The sequence below is a fragment of the Microplitis demolitor genome, chromosome 1 (genome assembly GCF_026212275.2).
Source record: "Microplitis demolitor isolate Queensland-Clemson2020A chromosome 1, iyMicDemo2.1a, whole genome shotgun sequence".
In the NCBI taxonomy this organism is placed as follows: Eukaryota; Metazoa; Arthropoda; class Insecta; order Hymenoptera; family Braconidae; genus Microplitis; species Microplitis demolitor.
In genome coordinates, this window is record NC_068545.1 from 14550288 (window position 1) to 14558078 (window position 7791).

The window sequence follows — 7791 nt, forward strand, 5'->3', positions numbered from 1 at the left end:
TTATTTGGCCATGGAGTCAAAGCTTCTTGCGGCCATCCTTTATACATATGATTACAATGTATAGTATACATTGTTACATACAGCTGTACATTGTAATAACAATCGAGTTAGATATCTCAAAAATCCATCTTTATGGTGAATTTTTCAAAGAACTTAGTCATAATCTATCATAATTAGTCGTGAGGTTTCAAAAATATTACTGGTTCGAAAATATATATAAGTATGTATACTAGGGTGCGTCATTTCGGAGCAACATTTTTTTTTCTAAGTGCATGTGGAAAAAATCATAGTTTACCACAAAAAAAAATTTTTTCACGCAAAAAAAAAATTTCTGTGTTGATTACAGACCTAGCTCATTGAAAAATTCGATTTTCCCGTTTAAATAACCTGGGATAAATTTTTTTTTTAGCTTTAAGTACTTTTAAATCCTTAACAAATCAATGGATCGAATAGACTAATACATATTTTTGTAGGAAATTGAATGCTCTACAAAAAGGTCTTGTATCATTTTTTGATAAATCCATCTGTTCAAAAGTTATTACAGCTCGAAGTAAAGTTGGAGATCTTTACACTTTTCCGGTGAAACTATCAGACTTATCACAAAATTTTGTAAGATCTTTTTCGTTGACAATTTTATTCTCTATAATTTATTGTCAGTCAAGTTTTTTTTTAAATTCCGCATTGTTTTCTAGTTATTTGCATTGTAATTCCAAACTCTTAAAAAAGTCGTTCTGATCGATTTCAAGAGCTCAACATTAAAATGGGAACAACTAGAAAACAATGCGGAATTTGAAAAAACTTGACTGATAATAATTTGGAGAGAATAAAATTCTCAAAAAAAAAAACAACATAACATTTTGTGTAAAATCTGATAATTTCACCGGAAAAGTAAAAAGATTTCATACTTTACTTCAAGCTCTAATAACTTTTGAACAGATGGATTTATCCAAAAATGATAAAAAAACTTTTTTGTAGAGCATTTAATTTCCTACAAAAAAATGTATTAGTCTATTCGATTCATTGATTTGTTAAGGATTTAAAAGTACTTAAAGCTAAAAAAAAATTTATCCCGTGTTATTTAAACGGGAAAATCAATTTTTTTAATGAGCTGGGTCTGTAATCGACATAGAATTTTTTTTCTTGTGCGAAATTTTTTTTTTGTGTTGAACTATGATTTTTTTTACATGCACTTAAAACAAAAAATTGTTGCTCCGAAATGACGCACCCTAATGTATACATATACACTCCCATGCAGGAGCTGCCAGAGTTGAACGATGGGGTCCTCCTTGGCCCACCCGTATGACAAAACAATACATGGTTAAAATATATAAAATCATATATGTTTGCAACAAAAATATGTATGATATATTATATTGTATATTATAAAAAATCATATAGAGATTTTTGCCGATTTAATATAGAATTATATACCGTAGTAAATACGTGTATTCCATATATGTAACTTATATGTTTTTTACATGAAGCTAAATACACATTTACATTTACCTTATAATATATTGTATTGATATATTTCTTTTTATATTCAAAAAATATAAAATTTTTATATTAAATGAAATATATGGTAGCATATAATTTATATTATATATGGCATCATATATTTTCTTTGTTATATTTAAGCATGTATTTTATTCGGTGTATGTGTATGTATATGGGTATATTATACATATTCGCTTCAAATTAACTAATTTTGAGAATTTCATCTGCAATTTAAAAAGTATATTAAAATTTAGATCTAATTTAATTGGAGTGGGTCATACGAATAAGAAACTTTTTTTTTCCATACACAATATAAATATATGTTTTTATATATGATCAGAATATATTTTTTATGTGTGATAGAAATATATATTTTTCTGTATTATAAAAATATAGTTTTTGTATATGACAAGAATATATATTTTAATATATGATGAAAATATATTTTTTGTATATGATTGACATATATATTTTATATATGCTAAACATATACGGACTCGTATATGATGAATATTATATTTTTTAATATAAAAAAAAATATATCAGAAAATATAGTTAAATTCACCACATATATTTTCTGATATTTATCATATATTTTGACCATATATGTTATTTTTATACGGGCAGCATTGGGAAACCTAGCTTTGGCACACCTATATTGGCCCATGCTCGGCTCAAGATTGGGTACTCAGTCCGGGCGATCCTCATCATTACACGAGTCTGGGCAAGGACTAGGCAACCTAGCCTTGGCCGTTACAGTGATTACCCAGGCTTGAGTCATGACTGACTAACCTAGCGGCCGTTACAATGATTACCCGGGCTTGGGCCAAGGTGGGATTACCCAAACTTGGCTATACCTATGGTTTAATAAGTAGATCATATAAAAGTATCAGTTCAACGTTACTAGGTTCGTCCAGTCACTAACGTTCAGACCCAGCAATCAGAAGGACAGTAGTTCACGCCTAGAGCCAACTGTAATTTTCACCGGTTTTTTTTCACATCATTTACCTCTCTTAGATAGTTTAAACGTTAATGATCATGAACTCTACGAGGTTAATGATATAAACTTTTTTTTTAACTAATTTTATTTGTTTCGTCGATGTATGGGCCAGGTCTGGCAACCAAGCATGGGCCAGATTTAGCAACCAAGACTAGCCCTGTGTTATTATTCCAGGCTTCTACGAAGGCTGGGCCAAGCCTGGGCCTGTCGCACTTTCCTCTCTGGGCTAACACAAAAAATTAAAAGAACAGAAAAATTTGAGAAATTTTTTAGTGATTTCTGCAAGACTTTATGAAAAATAATCGTATCGAGATTTCTAAAAAAGTATAGCTTGAAATTATAGGTTCCGATACATTTTGATTAAAATTTTTTCAAGGTATGACTATAGCACAAACATGAGAAATACCGCCAGACAAAGAATTCCCAAATTTTTTTTTGTTTTTTCCGCGGACCGTAGAAATTGTTGTTCAGTTAAACCAATGCATCTAGTCAGATCTGCGTATATTTCAATCGATTAATTCGTTCGTAAGATTTCGTTGAGGAGAAAGAAATGCTAAAAAACGGCTCTTTCCGAAAACAAAGGCACAAAATAGTATTTTTGAGCTCGAAAAATTTGAAAATTTTTTATCTCGCGGTATTTCTCATGCTTGCGCAATAGCTGATTATTTTTCACATAGTTACAGCCTTGCAAGAATCACTAAAAAATTTATAAATTTTTCTGTTCCTTCAATTTTTTGCGTTAGTGTATATTAGGATGAGCTTTAAAAAACCGACTACTTATAACTTCACGCTATAAGAAAATTAAAAATTTTCGAATAAAGTAATCATTGGTTTTGGTCCGATTTCCGAAGACTGAGTTTTCAATAAATCTAGAGGTTTTGAGTTCCTCAAAAGCTATTTTGCTTAATTTCAAATTAATATCCGACTGTAAGTGTGTATATAGGGGAGGGAAGAGGGGGCAGAGTGGAGCCCTTAAGGAAACAATTATAATATCATTAATTTTTTTAACGCGTCTACTTCTTTTTAGACCCTTGATACTTATTTTCACTTCATTACGCTGCGTCTATTAAAATTAAAAAATCGAAAATTTGGAGCAGAGTGGGCACCCCAAAAATTTCGGATTTGATATTAAAGCAAGGATTAAAAATATGGAGAAGACAACAATCAAAGGAAAGGGGAAAAAAAAACAAATAAAAAAAATCGGTGGATGATACTGTTTGTATTTATTGCGGGAAGTTATACTCGGAATCTTTAGAGCCATGGATTCAATGTGGTCAATGTAAAAATTGGGCTCATGATTCATGTGCCGGTGTTTACAACAAAGTTGTGCGAAGCTACACGTGTGATATCTGCGAAAAACTATAAAACAATTGTATTTTATTAATTTAAAAAATCATTTTAATAGCCTGCTGCATTCTAATTTTAAAACGTAATTTTATTATCTTTAATTTTCTTAATAAATTGTATTAAATAAACAGTTTTGGTGGTCTAGTTCAGCCCTCATTATATAAGAAAGTTCGATAAGCTTATTATCCGCCCGAATTTATTGACGTCCCGGGAAAGAAAGTTCTTATATGACCATATGTAAATCATATGAAAGTGACTCATATAAAGTTTTATAATAAAACCGGTCCTATAGAAACTTATATGACTTTATAAAATCTTATGTAATCATTTAAAATCTTATAAGATCATATAAAGTCTTATATAATCAGATAAAGACATGTATACCCGGAAAAAATGATTTTGTCTGATTACATATATAATAACCTATATATGATTAGATCTAAAAATTGGCAGAATCTGATAATATGTAATTATATATATTCATGCATAAACGAAATTAAATAAAAAAAAAATATAGTATCGGCTAACTGCTATTTTGCTGAGGGGTCACTCATTCAACTTATGTACGACCTAAATGCTGTTCAACTTTGGATATCGCGCATCCGTGGACTTCTTCTCTAGTCTGCTTTATGCTTATAAGTATTTACAATCCATAGCATATTACTTAAATCAAATAATCAAATTGATACATCCTACATAAATAATGCACCAAATATGATCAAATTTCATCACATTTGTGTTTTATATAAAATTATGTTTTTTAAGACAACCTGCTTTTAAGACTACAGAAATGTATGTAGACAAATCATGAAACCATATAATTTTTTATATAATCATATTTGATTTTATATAACTTTATTTAACTCTTTGGTAATTATAGAAATTTATTTATAACTTTACATAAAATCATATAAATTTTTATGAATTATCTGAATTCTTATAAGAATTTTATAAGGTCATATAAGATTTCATATGATCATATGTGGCATTTCTTTATGTATAACCATCTAAAACATGTTCTTGTAATTTTATGATATTATATATAACTTGATATAAAGTTACAAGGAATTTTATAAAAATTTTATAAAATTATGCGAATCATTGTAAGAATTTTATAAGATCATATGAGTTTTGATATAATCATATATGACTGTATATATGTTATAAAATTTAATCTGATAATGCTATAAACTCATGTATAACTTTGTAAAACATCACATCGACTTTTATAAAATTATATAAATTCTTACAAAAATTTTATAAGATCATATGAGCTTTATATGATCATATATGATTATATATAAACATATGAAACTTTATCTGGTAATGTTATAAAATAATATATAATTTTATATAAAATCATATCAATTTTTATAAAATCTTTACAAAAGTATATGAATTCTTATAAGAATTTTATAAGATCATATAAGCTTTTATGTAGTCATATATGATTTTAATATTTTTTATTTCTTATATGATTATATATAAATTGCTTATGAATATATATGTTTATATATGATCATATAAAATGTTTTTTTCCCGGGGTATAGAAAATTTTGAGGGACCCACTCTGCCCCCCCCCTCTCTTATGTATGTATGTAAACAATTTATAACTTTTATACGTATTGACCAAGTTACGTCTTTGATGTAGCACTCGAAGCGGCTTATGAATTTCTAGATTCTGTATGAAATTGAGCTTACTCGGTACAGTACGTTTTGAGTTATTTAATTTAGTTGAACTAAAATTTTTTCATAACCGAAAATATAGTGGACAATCTTAAACAATAAAATTGTGTACATCCTGCTTAAACAATCCGATCGATTGTTTTAGCTGCATTAATAAGGCCCTATACTGAATTATAGCAGTTCTCATAGAACTCATTTATTCTAATAATATCTGTATAGCAATGTATGAGAATCTATTAGATTCCATGAGATTTTCTAAGCAAAGCACCCTGAAGATTTTACGGTACTTTTTGCATAATACATTTTTTTTTACGCCCGGACAAAAGTACGTACTTTCGGCCTCGAGTTTATGACAGAAAGCTTAGCATTTCTGCCATGCAGGGATTACTCGCGCGCCATCTCTAACAGCGGGCGGAAAGAAAGTAACAGTGGGACGAAAGAGTATTTTTGTCCGCACTGTTACCAATTATACCTAACCGGTATATACCACACGGAAAAAAAAGAAATGTTGCTGCAATAGGAACGTTCTTGTAGCATGATCCTGTGGCTGCTACAGAAAAAATCTATTACTGCAACAGGATATTCCTGTTACAGCTACAAGATCAGTCGTGTTGCAGCCACAGATCTATTCCTGTTGCAATCACAGGTCCATTCCTGTTGCAGCCACAGGAATAATCTCAGATTCATAATAAGGGTAAGAATGTGTATTAGTAGAGTTGAGAATCAACGACGCAAGTACATATTTTTTCCTCCACACACACACACACACAAGTGAGCACACGAACACACATGTGTGCAATTACGTACACACGCGCACACGCATAGATGTGTGTGTTCGAATATATATATATAATAAAAAAATATTCTTATCGGGGTTGATTTCCAACTCCATTAATTCACTTATATTATATATTTGTCACGATTTCAAGACTATTCCTATGATTGCAACAGGACTAGCCCTGTTGCAGCAACAGTTCTTTTTTTTTCCGTGTACTTCGACAAGATTTGCAGACACTTCCGCTCGTATTCATAACCTCAAAACTTGTTTACAATTAATTCGAAATTTTATATGTCTGTGTTTTTGAAAAAGTAAAACTTACTAAATGTCAATAAAAAATAAACAAATTATTTTTTATGAATTGAATAGTTTTAAAAAAATTAGTTATTATTTATGATACTGAATTTAGCTGACGTCTAGTAATTTTTGATTTTTTTTCAAATGATAAATTATAAAAAAAAAAATATTTAAAAAGTTGCGCCTACAGTTTTTTTAATTTACTACAAGAAGCTCGTACCACAAATATCGAGGCAGGCATCAATACATTCTAAAACGTAGTTATATAATTTATACATCGTTAATTTGTCAACGTACTTTCGTCCAGGCATAAAGGAAAATAGTTTTCTCGCCTCCGGGCGGAAAGCGCCAACTTTCGTCCCACTGTGCAAAACGAAGTTGACGCTTTCCGCCTACGTCGACGAGAAAAATAGTATAAACTCCTCGGGAAGTAAATAAGAAAGCCTCAGATCACATGTAATTGTTGGCCGAGGCGAAGCCAACAATTACATGTGATCTGAGACATTTCTTACTTTACGTCCCTAGGTGTGTAATATACTAACACACTACACGGACAGAAAGTTGGAGAGCCCTGAACTGCGCGTCATGATGCCTGAGGCGTGTAGGAATCTCCAACTTTCTGCCCTTGTAATGTAATATACTACACTAGTCCCAAAAATTAAAGGATCAAAAAAAAATTCGAAACTTTTGGGTGGTTTTCAACATGCTGTAACTCGGTGAAAAATGGTCGTAGAAAAAAAAAAAAAGGAAATTGTAGCCTCAAGTTTCTAGTTTTCAGATCTGGCCCTCAAATTTTTTCATAATGCACGGTTCCGAAGTAATCTTAAGCAAACCGACGAAAAAAAAATTTTCAAAAATTTTACTCGTCTTTTAACAAGTCTATGGGCTTCAATAAATTTTTTTAGATAATTTGACCTCATAATTCTTTTAGGAAATGTTATGCCCGTCAATTTGGTGGCCTGAAAAAGTTTCTACGACGAGTTAGTGCCGAGTTCTCATTGATCAAAGCAAAAAAGTCCATTTTGGCTTTGATAATTAATAACTCCGGACGTATTTGTAGTACAGAGAATGGAAGTAGGATTTTGAAAACTGAAAAACTTTCTCTATGAGACAAAATTAGTCGCTTTTGATAAAAAAATTATTTTTGAAGCGATAATGTTTATTGAAAAACAGGACAAAATTCGCA